This window comes from Gymnodraco acuticeps, unplaced genomic scaffold, assembly GCF_902827175.1.
Source record: "Gymnodraco acuticeps unplaced genomic scaffold, fGymAcu1.1, whole genome shotgun sequence".
NCBI lineage: Eukaryota > Metazoa > Chordata > Actinopteri > Perciformes > Bathydraconidae > Gymnodraco > Gymnodraco acuticeps.
In genome coordinates, this window is record NW_022990865.1 from 554379 (window position 1) to 575748 (window position 21370).

General features: G+C 41.7%; 1 protein-coding gene across 4 annotated transcripts in view; it reads right to left on the reverse strand.

The window, feature by feature from the left end:
• The window catches only part of wdr91 (WD repeat domain 91), a 72077-nt gene extending 54445 nt beyond the window's left edge, over window positions 1-17632 (reverse strand). For 2 of the 4 annotated variants that reach the window (XR_004570720.1, XR_004570719.1), the window contains exon 1: window positions 17281-17632. The gene's annotated coding sequence lies outside the window, so the exon portion shown is untranslated. The remainder of the gene's footprint in view (window positions 1-17280) is intronic. The other 2 variants (XM_034233284.1, XM_034233283.1) reach the window with 2 other exon arrangements.
• Window positions 17633-21370: the final 3738 nt, after the last annotated feature.

A 21370-nucleotide genomic window follows, 5' to 3' on the forward strand; every position in this document is an offset into this window, starting at 1 on the left:
CAGCTTCCGGTCTTCCTCGACCCGACCGGAGAAAAAGACGTGCTGCAGGCAGTAGAAATACATGGCTTTTAAAATCGTGCTGTGCAACACGAAAAAAAGGGGCAAATCGTGTTGGTGAACACAAATCAATAGATTAAAAATTGTGTTGGTGAACACGAAATGCCGTGAGACTGGGTTGACCATTGCAGTACCCATAAGGAGCTGTACATGCCACAGTTTTTGCGTGGCTGTGTCTTTAGTTGAAAGCCCAGTGGCGATCTGCTCATCTGTCATCGAAAATAATATGCTACACAGGGGCGGACTGGCCAACTGTGTGTTCTGGAGAATCACAGTACGCCTCCGGTTGTCAGCAATGTATGTATGCTAACTGAACATGCACAGTTAGTTAGCAGTATTCCATTCCTTTAAATTGAATATTTAAAATACAAATTAAACACAATTACACTGCGCTAAACAGCCAAATCGACAAAGAGCCGAGAACCTAAATAATGTGTAATTATATCTAAAACCACAAGACGTTAATTACCTGTACTCGGTGCGCCATATTGTCTGTTCTCTGTAAACCTCCATGTCTCTTTAAATATCCTTGCGTCAGCGTCTCACATGTTGGGCACGCTCTCTTCTGACCATATTTGGAAGTACAACTTCCTACAGGTTCAACCCATGGATTTATAATAAGAACTGGATACAGCTTCAGAGGCGGGGTCTCGTTCTTTCCTATGAGAGCTGCTCATTGGCGCATGAGGACAAAATGGCCCAACTTTTGAGAGAGCGAAACGTTATGGAAGCAAACAAGAGACAGAATGATTTGAATTTTATTAGACACCGAATTCTTAGCATTGAAAATAATTACTTTGAAAATTATGTATCTGAAATGTTTTGCTCCGAATTTAATTTATGTAAAATAAAAATCTGAAATATCTTGATACGCAATTTCAAAAGCTGAATTTCGATGTATTTGTTTCAGTGTTCACAAATTCAGATCTAAAAATTCACGTTAAAAAAATTTGAATGGTCAAATTCGGTGCTTAAAATTCGATGTAAAAAATGTAGAGGGAGCATCATCTGGGCTAACCAGACAGGATAAGCAATCGAGCCTGAATGCAATAAAACCGACTTCTGGCCTATCAGAGCCAAGCGGCGAACTCCGAGGCAGTGCCAATAGAGTGCCAAAGTGACGCGTCCTAAAACCCCGAAGTAAGTTAGCATTTTACCACTTCTGGTTCCTTCGACAAAAACCAATGCAATTTCTCCATAGGATTTTGGAAAATAGCTCGAAATAAGGTCTGTGGTTGACACAAATTGAAGAGACAGATCACGTTTTGTTCAGCCGGATAATATCCACATGTCAACCAAACTTTTATAATTTTCCAATCATAAATCTAAATCGATAGATTTATGATCGATTAGGGTTTTAAGACACGTCACTGTGGCACTCTATGCTGCAAACTGTAGGCGATGGATGTAGATGGGAGCAATTCCCGTAGACCCTATGTTAAAGTGCACCTATCATGCTATTTTTAGGCAATAACATAGGTAAAAAACATGTCTATGAAGTGTTTTGCTCAAAATACCAAACAGATCATCCATTCTAGCCATGCCTCATATCCCTCTATTTCACTTCCTGTTTCAAAAGTGCTGATTTTGGATATACAGCTTTACAAAAAAAAAGGAGGGGGCTGAGCTCATGCGGGAGATTCTACCGGCAGATACTGCGGTGATGAAACGCAAAATCATGGATTATCAAGGATTATTTCTGAAACAGTATGGAGCTCAAAGGCTTTCTCTCTTGTGGGTTATACCACAAGGTGAGTTCCTTTTTATGTCCTGCTTCTTCACACACATGCTCTGTGCAGTACAGGTTAGCTAGAGTTTAGTTAGAGTGTTAGCGATGCTAATGTACCGACCATATTACGTCCAAAACAGTCGGGCATTGTTTCTGATAGCAACGTTTCTGATAGGGCCGTGGGTGTAAAGCCAGCCTACATTTCCGATATTACGTCATATCAGACGAAAATCTGGATCAGCTCCGTTGTAGCCCCGTTTTTAGAGATTTGGGAACGGGGGAAAAGAGAGAGGGTTTTATTTTCTAACGCTGCGTGAGTTCCCTGACACACCGGGGACACATACATATATGTATAAAAGACATCAAAAAGTGCATTTTGCATGATAGGTCCCCTTTAAAATGTCCAACTTAACATCAGAAATAAACATGTGTCTCGCCTGGATAAAAAAAAACATATTCTGTATATTGTTAGATTCCCCCTTCATGACAACAGGACTGCTGCTCCTAGCTCCTTTGACTCTCTGCTAGCTCCGTTAGGTCCATTGGCTCCGTGATGCTACAGGGGCTCAGCTCATCCGGAGAACACTACTTGAACTCGGCCGTGTTTGTTCCTGGTGGACTATTCGTCATGCAAATATAGGACTTATCTGCGGTTAAAACAGACCGTCCATGAATGCAGTTTCTTCGGTAAGTCAACCCCGCATACTTTATGTTATGTTACTGGTGTTTTTATAAAGCTAACGTTAATGAATATTTAGAGTTTGGTCAGCATTTGAGCAATCGGTAGCTACATCTATGCTAACGATGCTATGCGTAGCATCCAACTTAACATGTAATAAAGAAGTGTAAAACATTAAGTGGGATGCTATTGTATACCAAAAGGTGTCTGTGTGAGGTTGGTAAAATAAGGTCATCCTTGTACTTTAGATAGTTAATTTGCTAGTTAGGTTACTGTATGCGTTGTTAAGGTTCATTTAAATTTGCTATGCTCTACTATAGCATAAAATAGACTAGCTAACATCAACGTATTGTTGAAGAGAGGCTTAGCATATATTAAATTAACCTTACAATAATGTGTGTATCTTTAAAATATGAACGTCACATTTCAAGATGGTCCAGGAATAACGCTCACTTAGATATTGTAATATGGTTTGTTGAACTGGAGTTATTTATTGCAGCCTATCTGACGAACGAACCCAAATATTGTTGTTTTTATTAATATTATTACCAATGCTTGCTTTTCATTTTATTATCATCACACTTGAGAAACAGACTTATTGTGGCTGTAGAACGGAACATGTAACTTAAAGGTAGGGTAGGTAAGAATAGAGTGGCGAAGTCACGCCCATCTACTTCCGGTCCATGGGACCTTATTTTGGAAATATTATGTATTGAAGTCAATAGAGAGAGAAAACGTATCTTTCGATCCCGTTTGAATTGTGCCACGAATTACACATATGATGTTTGCCAATCTTAAAAAATAATTTCCATGTAAAAAAAGTCAGAGTTTGTCGTAAAACTGTTGAAATAAAAGACTATGAAAAATACGCAACTAGAAAGCCTACAAATCCCAGAGTCGCGTAAGTGATGTCATAACTGATGTCACAATTGTTTTTCTCCGCTAAATATAAGAGATAGCTAAGATAAGATAACTTTAACAAGATGCCTGTGTGCTTAGTACCAGGTTGTTATCATACCAGCAATGGGTCTTGCTCGTTCTTTCGCTTCCCGTCTGATGAAAGGACCAGGAGTGGCTGGATCAAGTTAGCTACCTAGCTAGTAGCTAGCACGTTAGTTAGTATTACAGCCTTGTCATTTTTATTAGCCTTAATATGAAGTAACATTAAGTAACCCAAAATGTTAAACAGTAAGAGTAGTAGTAATGTTTTCGTGAACCCTTTGAAGAGTACTGTGATCATTCTATAATACACAATTTAAGCCCGGGGGAGAAATGCTAACGCTACATTAGCATCGGCGATCTTTTGTACTTCATGCTATCTGCACAAATGGTTGACATTAAACATTAAAAAGACCAGGCAGTTCAGAGAGAATCAAAGGAAGGCAGGCAGGCAGCTTTGAATGACATTCTTCTGGACGTGTTTCATTGTGGTGATAGTGAGGGTAGTCAATCCCTTGTTGAGCAAGACAGTAGTGACGGCCATCTTGGTGACGTGTGTTGTTCTGCGAGACCAGAGATGTAATTCATTGACCGTTTCGCACAAAATGTTTTGTTACTTCACAGTTTTACGACACATTTTTTTATTTGATTTTTTACTTGCAAAATTATCTTTTAAATTGACAAACATCATATGTGTAATTCATGGCACAATTCAAACGGGACCGAAAGATAATCTTTCTCTCTCCATTGACTTCAATACATCATTTTTCAGAAATAAGGTCCCATGGAGGTCCACCGGAAGGGGAGGGACTTCGCCACTCTATAGAGAAACCAGCTTGAGTGTGCTAGAATTTGAAAGTATACAACCGGAAAAAATCTGTCTCTTCCTTCAGACTTCCTTACAGAGCCCCTCCTCCAACACACACGAACGCGCACATGACCAATGAGGGCACAAGATACGTTTGTGCACAGATAGAAGGCTGACAGGCAGGTAGGCCATCCAGTTATTTTAGCCGGGTCAGCTAAAATTATTGGTCGTGCTTTTTACAGTACCACGGCTTCCACAGATGACATTTATTTATGTATTGTCAAAGCATTTAATATATTCATTGCTATCGGGATGTTAAGAGCATTCCATGGAATATAACAAAAAGTGTTTCTGAAGTGAATTACCTACCCCACCTTTAATGCCTGCATTTAAGGACGATGATTTGTTTAAATATTAGATATGACGTTATCTGTGACTTCAGTGAAAATTAAGCTTATCCATTGCATTGCATTTGTTAAATAGGTTTGTGTCTTACCCCTTATGTGTGTGATTAATATGAATATGGCATATGAAAACAAATTAATTTGACTGACTCTAACTCATCCAAAGTAACTGTAAAATAAAAAGGACCTACACAATCAAACTGATACAGTATAAGGACTGTGATATCCAGCAATTTCTTAAGTATAACAATAAGATTATGACCTGTTTTTAAAAGAAGATAACAAGTTGTTTGCATGTAAAGAAGTCTGTGAGCCACACATTTAACTTTACATCTCTTTGTTTAAAGTTTCCTTAACGTGATCCAGACAAACTGGACCAGAGGAGGAGAGACAGATCTGGACTCCTAACAGCAGAGAACTTCAGCACGGATTCCAAGGTACACTTTTTTCATACTTTATAAAGAATGCATAAAGTTATTGGTTTTAAAAAATAAAGTAATGACTAATACACTGATATATACGGAGCCCCTAAAGCAGGGGTGTCAAACTCAAGGACCAGGGGCAAAATCCGGCCCTCGACTTCATTGTATGTTGCCCGCAAGAGCTTGCAAAGAATATAATATAATTATTATGAGGTTACATGCCGCTTTACAGAAGCACGTTGCCCATAAACTACATGTCCCACAATGCATCTCATAGCACTTTACAATAAGACTACCCTTAAAGGGTTTACGAATAGTTTGTAATTAATTAAGTTGTGACCACTTTATAAATCATTAATAAGCTTTTATAAGACATGAGATAAACAGGGCGACTGTGACCGGTTACTTGCCAAATAGTGAGCCCACATTTATCTGTACTGCTAAGCCTTATATTGGCTACTAAGCTTACTTCGTCTTCTTCATCAGCCAGCATCCTTGATATCTGTTGCTCACTGAGTTGATTCTTGCTAAGTAGCCAATATAAGGCTTAGTCATCTTGCCAAATAGTGAGCCTGTGTTGATGTATGAAAACTATGTTAGAACTGGTTTATAAATGGTTCTTAATGATTAATAAAGTGTTTACAAACTAATTCATAACCTAATTATAAACCCTTTATGAATCCTTTATAAGGGTAGTCTTATTGTAAAGTGGTACCCATCTCATTTTGTGACATTCTTACTGAAGAGACTTGCAATTATTTGCCCTACTTCTGCTTTTAGGATGTAGTTAATTATGAAGTTATTACCCTATCCCATAATAATCCAATGCAGAGGCAATAATGTAATATAATACATTATTTTATATATATTAAATATTTATATAGGTATTTATATATAGTCTTAAAGTTTTGCACGGGCTTTTAATACTAGTTGAACATAACATGTTGATAGTTGTATGTGTTTGTATTCCTATTGTGTTATTTTATATGTGTTCCCTGTACAGCACTTTGGTCACTGAGGTTGTTTTAAATGTGCAATATAAATAAATAAAGATTGAGATTGAAATGTACAACCGGCCCTTTGAGTGCAACCATAATGCTAAGTGATTGTCTCACTTTTAAACTTCATGTCAATAACCTGCTTAAAAAGCTGAGGGTTAGGCTAGGTTTCTTTTACAGAAACAAGTCCTGTTTCTCGCTTGAGGCCAGGAAAAGGCTAGTCACTGTGACCTTTTTACCTGTGCTGGACTATGGTGATTTGATGTATATGAATACACCTGCCAATTGCCTGATCAAGTTAGATGCTGCGTATCACAGCGCGCTAAGATTTGTGACACACTGTAAAGCATTAACGCATCACTGTACCCTGTATGCAAGGGCTGGTTTGCTTTCACTAACTGTACGGAGGCTCAGTCACTGGTACATTTTTATTTACAAAGCCATGTTAGGGAAACTTCCATCCTATATCTGCTCCCTGATCTCACGGCGAATTGTAAGTGGCTGCTGCCTGAGATCGCATGCTGTAGTTGTATTAAATGTGCCAACTGCTAGGACTGTCTTAGGGAAGACAGCTTTTAGATGTGCAGCGCCACTGTCTTGGAATAGTCTGCAACTGAAATGGAAACTGAACAATCTGGTGCCACTAAATGTTTTTAAAGCTCGGTTGGATGCTACTCAATCGGAAGCTGTTGGTACCTGTACATGTGGATAGTTATGTAAATTGTAATCCCTGTGATGATGATGTAAGATGTCCTTTTGTTGTTCTGTTAATGTTTTTATGTTTCATGTGGAACCTACTTGAGCAGGTCTCCCTTGTAAAAGAGTTGAATGATCTCAATGGGATTTATCTGGATAAATAAAGGTTTGAAATGAAATGAAATTAACCCCTAGATTCCACCGGGTCCGTCTGCGTCGTGTTAGGGCCACGTTACGGCGGCGCCACCAAGATCGCGGCAAAGAGGCGGGACCTCCTTCCACCGAGCCGGAAGTTCCAGAGCTAGCTGAAGCTACCAAGCTAAGCTAACATGCTCCCCATCTGCACACTGCCGTCGCATTTTACGTTTATAAGGTAAGCGGACATGAAACTATTCAGCATAACTATAAATAATAATCTAAGTTATTGAGTTTTTAGCATAATACTTCAGAATCTTAAAATCCCTTAACGTGTGTATGCAATTGTGCTAAATTCAACACTAGAATCAGCACATATTAATATGTTTGCATGACATTAGTTATTTATATTTTGATATCACTTAATTATACGTTTAATACATTTAAGTCAAGCTACGGTACATGTGATGGTAGCTAGTTAGTGCTCTTACCTGTGAGGCCTCCTCCAAACAGCATAATAACCAGACTGTATCATTACAACTAAGTACCAGTTCTAGATCCTTGACTTTAGACAAACAATTCAAAAGACAACATGTATTTAAAGACCAATCTTTATTTGAATGTGCCTCTTAACCTGAGATATTAGTTATACAACTCAACAGTCAACTTTATATTTCTTATTGTCTAAAGCATTTATTATTTTCATTTTCCCCCTCTCATATTCAGTGTGGACAGATTGAGACAGTGTGGTGTCCAGAGAGCTGCAGAGACTTCAGGGAGAAACCTCTGTGTGATGGACGTCCAGTCTGTTGGTTTGGAGAGGACTGAGGGTCTTTCCTCAGCGAGGAGGACTGAGGGTCTTTCCTCTGCGAGGAGGACCAGGCCTGATGGAGGAGCCCATGCTGGGCATAGCTGATACCAACTGCACAGGCCTAGTCTGTCACTTTATTTGACTAAATGTGTTTACTTATACATTTAATAGGTTTACACCTTCTGTCCATATGTGCTCTAACATTTGATGAACTTTTGGTTCACATTTCAATAAATTGGATTTGCACTCCTTTTGTCCATTATTCTTACTGAAAATGTTAGATTACACATTCACATCTGACTGAAGATTGGCCCCATTTATTTGTGACGTTGCAAACTCTGCGGTACAAGGCACAAGTGATGTGAAGCTCATAAAGTGAGGCAAATAGAAATAACCAGCTGATGGGGTGTAGATGTGGAAATAGGTGCATTCGATCAGCTGACTGTTTTTACAATAAAAGTAGTTTCTTAGTGAATGTCCTGTACTGGTCTTAAAATCTCATAACATCAGCTTTTAATGTTCCTCTTGTATGTTCTTCTTGACCCTCAGAGAAGGAGAAAATGTCGTGTCTTTCAGGCATGTCCTTTCCTAACAAAAATGACAGGAAACATAAAACATATTATTACAGAACAAGTGTGTTATTTATGAAAGCGGTGTGTTTGTGTGTTTAGGGGCTGTAGATATAATTATTTTGTAATTGTAATGTTTTTTTTTTTATTTCAACAGTGAGCTACAAAGAATCAGATTATGAATGAACAGTATGAAGTTCATCAACATTGAAATATATGTTATTATCAAAATAATATTGAACTGTTATCAAAACGTAGTGCAACTGTAGAACTCTGTTGTCTCACTGAAAGAATCACTTTTACCACGTTTTTTACAGACAATATTGAGAGATAAATAGTAGCAGTTCTCACTATGTGTTAAATATCTTTGCCTTCAATACATTAAATTAGAAAGCTGACAAAATCATATTGCTAAATATCTAAATGTAACTTTTTGCATGGATAAAACCCTCAACTTAACTGATGTGTAGGTGATCTAGTATTTAGTATTGTTTAATGGAATGTATATCAGTTTATTCAAGTCAATATTTCATTTATTTAAACCAATATCTTTCTTGATTATTTGTACAGTATGAAAAAAAAGAGTCTTTGTACCTGAGCTGAAGTTCACTGCTGTGAGGAGTCCAGTTCTGTCTCTCACTCTCCTGTCCAGCCTGTATGCCTGGACACCTTAAACAAACAGATATATATATGTAAAGTACCATGTGTACAAACAATATAACTGATTCTCTTCTGTTGAACATGTTGGATTGTGTATTGTCCGAGTCAGGGTCCTTTTTATTTTACTGTAACTTTGGAAGTTGTGTTACCAATGCTTACTGTTTATTTGATACCCATTTGGTAATGCAATTAATAAAAACAACAAGGTTTGGGTTCGTTCTTCAGATGACTGACGTTAACGTGTAAGCTCAATAATGAACTCCAGCTCAACCAACCATATTGTAATATCTAAGTAATCCTCTTGAAATATGACATTAATAATTGTAATATACACACATCTTATTGTGAGGTTGATTTCACATACACTACTTCGACATGAGCTTGTCTACATACTTGAGCATAGCCAATTTAAATTAACCTTAGCGATGCATACAGTTCCTACCTACATAGGCTAATAAAATATATCTCTACGTTACAAGGATGACCTTATTTTATCAACCTCGAACAGAAGCTGTTTGTTCAACAGTATTATCCCACTTAACGTCTATTTCGTTGTAACCTTTATATATACAGTCTATTATTTTAACTTGGAGGCTACGATTAGCATCGTTAGCACCGATGTAGCTACCACTCGCTACACGCTAACCCAAGCCTTAACATTCATTACGTAGCTGATTAAAATCATTAACACATAAATAAACACTCGAATTTCACTTACCGCAAAACCGCATTCATGCACCGTCTGTTTTAACCGCAGAGCGAGTCACAATAGTCCGATATATAAGCATGAAGAACAAACAACCACGGCCGGCTTCAAGTTGTGTTTCCTGGATGAGCTGAGCAGGCAGAGTCCCTGTAGCTTCACGGAGCAGGTAGCAGAGAGACAAGAAGCTAGCAGCAGCAGTCACTTGACAGAGCCGTCACTCAATGTGACCACGCCCTAATTTATGCAAAAACGTTAAGACCTAATATAAATAAAAGGGTCGTGTTAGAAAACAATTCACTCACAGATCCATAATCATGAAGGTGGAATCTAACTATATCGATGATACAAATGTATGGAGCCAGGGGTAGAAACATGTTTTTTTCTGCTGTAAAATTGGGCATTTTATCATGGGGTCTATGGAAATTGCTCCTTTCTGCAGCCATCGCCTATCGGCCAATATATGAACTACAGTGTGTGGCACTTCCGTATTGGCGTCCCGGCTATTCCCCAGAGTTTGCCCCTTGACACGAACACGCACATGACCAATGAGGGCACGAGATAAGTTTGTGCACAGATGGAAGGCTGACAGGCAGGTAGGCCATCCAGTTATTTTAGCCGGGCCGGCTAAAATGATTGGTCGTGCTTTTCACAGTGCTACGGCTTCCACAGATGACATTTTTTCATGGATTTTTTGTCAAAGCACTTTAGATATTCATTGCTATCGGGATGTTAAGAGCATTCCATGGAATATAACAAAAAGTGTATCTCGAGCCGGTTTCTCAAACTTACATACCCTACCTTTAAGTACTGTAATATCTATATAGAAAATGCAGAGGATTTTAATTTCACTTTGAAGGAGGTCAGCAGCATTGTGTTGAATTACATACCACTTAACATATCTGAAGGGAGACTGGAATACAATATATTGTAGTGACCACTCATTAATACACTGGGGTTCATAATTCACACATGGAACTACAGTTGGGGTTTTGTTTCCACACGGACATGTTAGGTGTTGTCTATATATGTTGTGTGCCCTCCTCTCTTTTTCCCGGACTGCAACCGGACAACATGACCTTAGCTGCTCTCAAATAAGGTTCCCTTTTGCACCTTCATTGCACCGCTTCTGTCTCGGCACTACACTGGTGACCCTGACAGGTCTCGAGACGGACCCGAACACGGCAAAAGGAACTCAAGTTTCTTTCTCGAAATGCCGGGGATTTTTTGGAATGGTCCGTGGCTGCCCCCTGGCACGCGGACTGAGGCTCGGTGCGCGCCCCGCAGAAGGCTGGGGACGTTGCACGCCGTTCCCGCATCGGCTTTCCATCCAACAGGACCTGCTGGGTCGACCAGCAACCCGATTGCTACCTCGTGGGCTTGTTTCTTCGGGACATGCGGCTGCACGTCCCGGCTATGACTAGCGGCTAACCACGTGGGGCTAACGACGACTAGCAGCTACCCATGGCTGCCAGTTAGCGGCTAACGGCTAGCTGCTAACGGCTAGCTGTTAATGGCTGTCGACATATTTCGGTTAACATCTGACTGTTAACACATTTTTTTTTTCGGTCGCGGAGAGGAGGTTCGACCAGCCGGTTGACCTCGTGTGGACACCTCAACGGCGGTTCCAGACGCCACTCACGTTTTCATCGGCGCTTGGGTCGTGCACTCATGGACCTCGTCTCGCCTCAACAGTTCCAGACGTCGCCCATGCTCTATCGGCCCATGGGTGGCATGCTCCGGGACCCTGTCTGGCCTCTCATCTGTCCACGGCTCCTTCCTCCCGGGGAGACTGCTCCTGCCTCCCGGGGATACCTCAAGGCTTGCCGAGGATTTCGTGCCCGCCGCCGCTGTGCGTTTTCCTGCGGCCGGGTTGCTCTCCTGCTTCCCGGGGTTACCTCGATGCCTGCTGAGGACTTCGTGCCCGCCGCCGCTGCGCGTCTGCCTGTAGCCGGGTTGCGCTCCTTCCTCCCGGGGGGACTGCTCCTCTCTTCCCGGGGATACCTCGACGCCTGCCGAGGAATTCGTGCCCGCCGCCGTTGTGCGTCTGACTGCGGCCGGGTTGCGCTCCTTCCTCCCGTGGTGACTGCTCCTGCCTCCCTGGGATTCCGCTCCGTTCTTCCGGAGATTTCATGCCCGCCGCCGCTGTGTCTTCACCTTCGGCCGGGCAGCGCTCTTTCCTGCTGGGTTCGCCACAACACCTACTGCGGCCCCCTTACGAAGGCCTGTTCCGGCCGCCCCCAGTGGGGGGGCCCTCGCCCTCGTTAGGGCCCCTACCCTCTCCTGCGACCCCACCCTCCTCGGCCCCTGTGGTGCTTCCTCCACGGACGCGAGGATTTATTTTGCCATGTTTAAATTCTGGGGGGGCTTGTGTAGTGACCACTCATTAATACACTGGGGTTCATAATTCACCCAAGGAACTACAGTTGGGGTTTTGTTTCCACACGGACATGTTAGGTGTTGTCTATATATGTTGTGTGCCCTCCTCTCTTCCCTCTCTTCACTCTCTTCTTCCCGGACTGCAACCGGAAAACATGACCTTAGCTGCTCTCAAATAAAGTTCCCTTTTGCACCTTCATTGCACCGCCTCTGACTCCCTTATCTCTCGGCACTACAATATATATATATATCAAAACAAAAAGCTAACATCTCATTTCAAACACAGCATTTTCCCACATATTTAAGTTATATTTATTTGGATTGATGCATTAGTGTTGAGAATGTTCCATTAAAAAATGTTATTATTAAAAAGGCATTTACACCATAAAAGATTACTATTGAGATCTATTGTCAGGAATGTTAGTCAAAAAGAACAAAAGGACCTTTTGACTATGTACATGTAGTCTTATAAAAAAAAAAAACATTTACTGACTTTTTTAGGATAGCTTAAAGTAATGTTGTAAAATTACAACCGGGGGCCTAGGGTTAAGGGCTATTGTTTATTGTTATTTACTTAAGATATTCTTAACCTATCATTTAATTGAAAAACTCTTATTTAAATGATGTGTGTGTGTCTCTGTATTCCTGATGATACACTGAGAGAATGAGCTCATAGGGCTGCTGATCATCATAAGCTAAACAGTCTGTATATTGCATTACATTTGTATAATGTAAGCTTCGTTGATACTTTGCCTGCGGGAATAAGAAAAAAATAGTTAGATATATTGAATATTATTTGATCTATTCCACCACTATCTTAATCCCAAATAATGTAGAGGTGTGTTGTAGGTGCCTTAAATAACCCCTTATTTTATAGTGAGATGTATTTTTATGTTCATATAATGGTGATTTCAATGCCACCCCAAAATGATGTCCTGGCTCCGCCACTGGAGTCGACACGCAGCTCTGCATAATCACATGCAGCGGTGAGCGGACAAAACACACACTTCAGGTTAGAATATCACACGTAGCTATTTTAATTACCTCTCAAACTACCTAAACTAGTTATAGATATGTTTAGTTTTACTGTCGGGTCACTCATTACTGATCCGCGAGCTGCATGATACTGACGGGCTGTCAGGAGAGGGAGAGAGCGCTCCGTTTATTATTCCCGTGTTATTGTAAATGACTGTACACTTTTGAATAGTTAATCTACTATAATTAGTTTGTTTAATATCGTATCATATCAATTGGTTTTAAAGCTCAATAATTAACAAAGAAGACCTTTGACCGGCACTTTTCAAATTTTGTCCGGAAGATTTAAACTTTAACGGACATGTCGACCGGCGAAAAAATATTCTAACGGGAAATCTGATCTTTGATTCATGTCGTTTATAACGGGAATATTCCAATTATTATTAACTTTGTCCGTAGGCGAAAGTTGCCTGTCCAGGTAATATGCCCAAATCAACAAAAACTGCGAGCCGGCACACAAGAGGCTCCGCTTCTGAAATGCTCCTGAAACGTGCCCGGTAGGGCGAGATATCTCGGGCTAGTATCTCGTGCTCACGAGAAACTAACCCAATATCCCGACTTTTTTTGTTGTTGAGAAAGTTACCGGTGCGCCAAGTAGGAAGTGGAGCACACAGGAGAAAACCATTTCATTGCAGACTGTTATGTTTATGTGGGGAAATGACAGTGCATACATTATTTGAGATATATTTCAAACTCAGACTTAATTTTAAGGACATTTCGGCCAGGGGTGTAGAGCTATTTGTTTAAGCACCGGATTGGCAAAACAGGAGATTCTGTGAACCAGCCTGCTTTGATCTATGAATTAATGTCTGTAACTCTCAGAGTTAGTATCTATCTGCTGCCCGCAGCTGTTTTAAAAAAGGAAAACAAATGGCGTATTTCCATTGCAGGGCCTCGCTCGGCTAAGTACCGTATAGTTAGGCCTTGTTAGGACTGGCTCACTTTATGCTGCGATTCCATTACAGTTTAGTAGCTGGGGCAGTAACTATAGTAACGCAGTGTAGGCGGAGCCGTGACTTATCTCAGCCAATGACAGCTCTGCATGCATCCCCTGGATATTATTTTAGTAACTGCTTTCATCGCGATGCGATGTTTCCAGTGAGAACAGCTGTGAGGTCCGTGCAGAAAGCAGAGCAGTGTGTATAATATATATCACTCAGTATAACAGGCCTACATTACTCTCTGTATTTGTATGCTGCAGTTTAGTAGATATCTACAAACAAAGAGTCGATATTTTTCTAAGACCATTTAGTGCTTCACATAATAAAATACACAACCGCTGTAGCCTGATTATGCTTTAGGAGCTGTAGGTGTGTGTGTGGTACAGTGTGTAGGTGTGTGTTGTACAGTGTGTAGCTGTGTGTTGTACAGTGTGTAGGTGTGTGTGGTACAGTGTGTAGGTGTGTGTGGTACAGTGTGTAGGTGTGTGTGGTACAGTGTGTAGGTGTGTGTTGTACAGTGTGTAGGTGTGTGTTGTACAGTGTGTAGGTGTGTGTTGTACAGTGTGTAGGTGTGTGTTGTACAGTGTGTAGGTGTGTGTGGTACAGTGTGTAGGTGTGTGTGGTACAGTGTGTAGGTGTGTGTTGTACAGTGTGTAGGTGTGTGTGGTACAGTGTGTAGGTGTGTGTTGTACAGTGTGTAGGTGTGTGTGGTACAGTGTGTAGGTGTGTGTTGTACAGTGTGTAGGTGTGTTTGTTGTACAGTGTGTAGGTGTGTGTGTGGTACAGTGTGTAGGTGTGTGTTGTACAGTGTGTAGGTGTGTGTGGTACAGTGTGTAGGTGTGTGTTGTACAGTGTGTAGGTGTGTATGGTACAGTGTGTAGGTGTGTGTTGTACAGTGTGTAGGTGTGTTTGTTGTACAGTGTGTAGGTGTGTGTGTGGTACAGTGTGTAGGTGTGTGTGGTACAGTGTGTAGGTGTGTGTTGTACAGTGTGTAGGTGTGTTTGTTGTACAGTGTGTAGGTGTGTGTGTGGTACAGTGTGTAGGTGTGTGTTGTACAGTGTGTAGGTGTGTGTGGTACAGTGTGTAGGTGTGTGTTGTACAGTGTGTAGGTGTGTATGGTACAGTGTGTAGGTGTGTGTTGTACAGTGTGTAGGTGTGTTTGTTGTACAGTGTGTAGGTGTGTGTGTGGTACAGTGTGTAGGTGTGTGTGGTACAGTGTGTAGGTGTGTGTTGTACAGTGTGTAGGTGTGTTTGTTGTACAGTGTGTAGGTGTGTTTGTTGTACAGTGTGTAGGTGTGTGTGTTGTACAGTGTGTAGGTGTGTGTGTTGTACAGTTTGGAGGTGTGTGTGTTGTACAGTTTGGAGGTGTGTGTGTTGTACAGTGCGTAGATGCAGCGGACAGACAGGTCTCAGTTGGTTTGGTGTCCTCTGCTTACTTTTAATACGTGTATATGTCCGTATCTGTAGCCTGTTATTGTCTCATTATACCGCACTGTGAATGAATCAAAGTAAATATATAAGTGGTCATGAACACATCTGTCTATCAGACAGAGGGCTGCTGTGCCTCCTGTCATCATTAATGGACGTCTCTTTAAAATGACCGCTCAGAGGAGAGGAGTTCTCATTTCTCTAACCACCTGCTGCTTCCCCTCCTCTCTCCTCGGCTCGCATCTCCTGTGGGCGGGACTAAGTCTCGAGGAGGGGACTCGAGGAGGGGAAATGTAAGAATTGAGAAGCCTCTTCTGTCTAGGGTTGGGAACCGAAACTCTGTTCCAGATGAGAACCGATAAGAAAATGCTGGGTACCCATACAAAATACACAATTTTGGTTCTGCTTAACGTTTCCTAAACGCGGTAGACCCTGTATTCCAGCGGGTCCGTCTGCACCGCGGTGACCCGGTGGAATACAGCGGCGGACTGGCCATATGTGTGTTCTGGAGAATCACAGAACGGCCGGTCGTCAGCGGGCCGTTGACGGCCGGCACCGCTCTTCGTTTTTTTAAACGAAAATATATATTTTTTTTTTATATTGCGCTGACAGGCGACAGAGGTACACAGTTGCCCCGCCCCCGCAGCGAGGCTCCCCCCGCCCTCCCGTAGACAGTTCACGAGCTCAGTCACTTCATAACACCAAAGATGGGTCGCGGTAAACTCTAAAGTGAGGCTCCACTACACTAAAAAAGAAAAAGACAAGGCACAGTGTAATGCCTGTTAATAGCTTGCCACAGGCATAGCTCAGTTAAAATAAAGCACAGCTATTGTGCAATACATTTGTATTGCATGTATATTTTTTATTTGTAAAAATTTCAGTTAAAGCTTAAATGAATAAAGATATTTTTGTTATCTAAACGTTTGACCTCTTTCTTTTAGAATTTTGGAATCGAAACGGGGAATCGATAAGAACCGGAATCGGAATCGATAAATTTCAAACGATACCCATCCCTACTTCTGTCTCTTGTTTGCTTCCATAAAACGTCACAGATTACCCATCATGCCTGATGAAGAACCTGTATGAGAGCTCACAGAGCATGCGCAAAAGTTTGTTGTTGTTTAGTGTCAGTTTTACGTCGTCACTTCCATTCACATTTTTCATCATTGTTCCACAATGTTTATCATCATGAAATGAATATCTATATATACTATACTTGCACTGCTTACCGTTTTCATACTTTATATATCTTAGCATATTCATACACTGTTCATACTGCTCACAGGCTGATATCTAGTGTATTCATACCCCTCACTGTTTATTCATCATTCAATTCATTCTATCTTTTATTCTGTAGATTGTGTACATTACTTTTCACTTTACTGCTTGTTGCACCTGGTTAGAAGATAAACTGCATTTCGTTGTCTCAGTCTGTAATATCTGCAATAACAATAAAGTTGAATCTAATCTTGAGCAGAACAAATGTATTTACTTAGTAGCCTACATATCTGACATTAACGATTAAACACATTTGTGCATTCTTTATAAATGCAAACCGAGTCAAGTTGACTCCGATCTGTCCGAATTCATGCGAGCTTTTTGAGACCTCCCCCGGCTGCAATCGGCTATTCTCGTCTACTTTCGAGGCGAGCCGCAGCTCATCTCAAACAAGCCGTTCTGATTATACATCCATGAAACAAGCCTATATTAGTAACGTCGCTAAAAACAGATTTAACCAAACGGAAGTGGTCACTCAGAGGGACAAATAACGGTTTAAATATAGGCTACTCTGACCAATCTGAATAACACTTAACATATCTGTTGAAACTACTTTTACATAGCATGTATTCAAGAAAGGCCTTAAATAGTGTGTTAATGGGTCCGTACCTCGGTTAATCCAGATATCTTCTTGGGAGGGGGGGGGCTTCTTCCTGGAGAGAACAGCGCGTGCGTCCTGATTCAGGAACGTGACTTCAGGAACACAGAAGCAGCTTTATAAAGACTAAAGACAGGAGATCGCGTGCTGCTCTGACATCTAATGTAACCAGATGTGAAGTATGTTCAGTCTCTTCCTGTTGTGGTTCCCCAGCGGTCATGTGACCAAGTCATGTGACACACAGTTTAGGGTGGCGCAGTGCCCTCAGGCGGCGACATGTGCAAAGAGGCTTGTTTGAGACGCGTTGCGGCTCGCCTCGAAAGTAGACGAGAGTAGCCGATCGCAGCCGGGGGAGGTCTCAAAAAGCTCGCCTGAAGTCGGACAGCTCCGAGTCGGCTTCTTCTTCTTCTTCTTCTTCTTCTTCTTCGCCTTCTTCTTCGCCTTCTTCTTCGCCTTCTTCTTCGCCTTCTTTTTCTTCTTCTCTCGGTTTTTTGGCGGATTGCAAACAGCTTGAAGGTGCATACCGCCACCTCCGGAGTCGGCTTGACTCGGTTTGCATTTATAAAGAATGCACACATGTGTTTAATCGTTAATGTCAGATATGTACTAAGTAAATACATTTGTTCCTGCTCAAGATTAGATTCAACTTTATTGTTATTGCACATATTAAAGGTACTGAGACAACGAAATGCAGTTTAGCTTCTAACCAGGTGCAACAAGCAGTGAAGTGAAAAGTAATGTACACAATCTACAGAATAAAATATAGAATTAATTAAATGATGAATAAACAGTGAGGGGTATGAATACACTAGATATACACAGCAGCCTGTGAGCAGTATGAACAGTGTGTATGAATGTGCTAAGATATATAAAGTATGAAAACGGTAAGCAGTGCAAGTATAGTATAAAATATATAGATATTCATTTCATGATGATAAACATTGTGGAACAATGATGAAACATATTAATGGAGGGGGCGACGGAAAACTGACACAAAACAACAACAAACTTTTGCCGAGCCAATTGGAGAGTTTCATCAGCAGCACGTGGTAAAAACCACCGCTCCAGCGCTCAGCTTGAGATACCAGCGAGTCGTTTCCAAGCCCCCAGGAAGTGCGCCGGACTCAGATGAAAATATTCGTGCTGGCCAAACAGCGGTACTACACTACCGTTTGGTTGCCAGGCCCGGAAACACTTTTTCCCATTGACTTACATTGGGAAAGAGTGGTCTGTAACTCGTTGGATAATTTTTTTAAAACTAAATAAACTACCCAGTATGAACACTTGTATAGCCCTTATTAAAAACATTCGTTCCCCAAGTTGTAAAAATGTGCTAATAACGTTATTCTGAGAGTTATTTCCCTCTGCATTATGAACGCGCATCTAGCCCACGGGACCGCGCCGCCCGGCACGTTCATGTTACGTGTCCCGACCAATCAGAGCACACTGTGCTCACAGGGAGGGTGGGGGCTGAAGCTATTGGAGCTACAACGAGCCGTTAAAGGCAGAGAGTGAAATTCAGTGAATACACGTAGTTTACAGAGATGCTGTATGAGAAGCCAATGTGAGTTGCGTTTATCTTTACCCATGGATGCACAATAAGAACGGATCTATATCATCTTACTGCCATCCCACGGAGCTGTAATAATGGATATATTGCACATGTTTGCTGTAATTCATTATCATACTACATGGGGTGTATGATTAAATCTTGTACCGTAAATGTTGTATTAAATAAAGTTAATATTACCGACATTATTAACGTTCCTGTAGCTTCGTATTGTACTAAGAAGCTTATTGCACTGTAGGCCTAAATAAATATATATATATATATACACAGTGCAATAATTATTTCATGCTAAATGAAGCTCTGTTGGATATCACTAGATCCTGTTACAGCGTAATATAAGTACATAACGATTGATGTGTACATTAGCATCATTACTAGCTAGCCGCTAGCTGCTAACTGCCGCCTCGTTCATATCAAATCCATGATAACAACATCCATTACCATGCTGTCATGAACGCGCGGTGCTGTTACGTGTACGCAAATTGATGTGCTTGATGTGAACGAGCATTTTGGTTAAAGTTGCGCATGCTCTATGAGCGCACATACGGGTACTTCTCAGGCATGCTGGGTAATCTGTGACGTTTCACTCTCTCAAAAGGTGGGCCATTTTATCATCATGCGCTAATGAGCAACTCTCATAGGAATGAATGAGGCCCCGCCTCCCACGCTGTATCCAGTTCTTATTATACATCCATGGTCGTTTCCCATCAAGCATTTCGCTTCCGCAGCCCGTGGAGCATCAGAGCCAAGCCCCCAGGAAGTGCGCCGGAGTCTGATGAGAATATTCGTTGTGGCCAAACGGCGGTACTACACTTCCTTTAGGTTGCTGGGCCCGGAAACCCTTTTTCCCATTGACTTACATGGGGAAAGAGTGGTCTGTAACTCGTTGGATAATTTTTTTTTAACTAAATAAACAACCCAGTATGCACGTTTGTATAGCCCTTATTAAAAACATTTGTTCCTCAAGTTGTAAAAATGTGCTAATAACGTTATTCTGAGAGTTATTTCCCTCTGCATTATGAACGCGCATCTAACGAGAAGCCCCTAGGCTTGTTTGAGACGCGTTGCGGCTCGCCTCGAAAGTAGACGAGAATAGCCGATCGCAGCCGGGGGAGGTCTCAAAAAGCTCGCCTGAAGTCGGACAGCTCGGAGTCCATGCTCGGAGTCGGCTTCGTCTTCTTCTTCTTCTCTCGGTTTTTTGGCGGATTGCAAACAACTTTAAGGTGCATACCGCCACCTCCGGAGGCGGCTTGACTCGGTTTGCATTTATAAAGAATGCACACATGTGTTTAATCGTTAATGTCAGATATGTACTAAGTAAATACATTTGTTCCTGCTCAAGATTAGATTCAACTTTATTGTTATTGCACAGATTACAGGTACTGAGACAACGAAATGCACTTTAGCTTCTAACCAGGAGTGTGACAAGCAGTAAAGTGAAAAGTAATGTAGGCCTACACAATCTACAGAATAAAATATAGAATGAATTGAATGATGAATAAACAGTGAGGGGTATGAATACACTAGATATCAGCCTGAGAGCAGTATGAACAGTGTGTATGAATATGCTAAGATATATAAAGTATGAAAACGGTAAGCAGTGCAAGTATAGTATAAAATATATAGATATTAATTTCATGATGATAAACATTGTGGAACGATGATGAAAAATGTGAACGGAAGGGGTGACGTAAAACTGACACAAAACAACAACAAACTTTTGCCGAGCCAATTGGAGAGTTTCATCAGCAGCACGTGGTAAAAACCACCAATGAGCGCTCAGCTCGAGATACCAGCGAGTCGTTTCCCATCAAGCATTTCGCTTCCGCAGCCCGTGGAGAGGAACTGCGCCGACTCTCCGCGCCTCGCTCTTAAGGCTGCGGGCGTCTTTGTCCCGCGAGATTTCAACGTCTCATGTAGGCGAGCCTCCAGAGCAAGTCGGACAAAATGACTAACCATCATGCAACCCACTAGCAAGACGTTGATCGCAATTGCGCAGGTCTGCGCAGGTCTCGCTTGTCTCAAACAAGCCTCCTCACTGCAGTGCGCAGTACCTCAAGCCCCTCCTTCTCAACCTTTGAGGCACGTGACTAACAGCCCCTCCTTCTCAACCTTTGAGGCACGTGACTAACGGCCCCTCCTTCTCAACCTTTGAGGCACGTGACTAACAGCCCCTCCTTCTCAACCTTTGAGGCACGTGACTAACGGCCCCTCCTTCTCAACCTTTGAGGCACGTGACTAACGGCCCCTCCTTCTCAACCTTTGAGGCACGTGACTAACGGCCCCTCCTTCTCAACAAGCCCCCAGGAAGTGCGCCGGAGTCTGATGAGAATATTCGTGCTGGTCAAACGGCGGTACTATACTTCCTTTAGGTTGCTGGGCCCGGAAACACTTTTTCCCATTGACTTACATTGGGAAAGAGTGGTCTGTAACTCGTTGGATAATTTTAAAAACTAAATAAACTACCCAGTATGAACGTTTGTATAGCCCTTATTAAAAACATTCGTTCCTCAAGTTGTAAAAATGTGCTA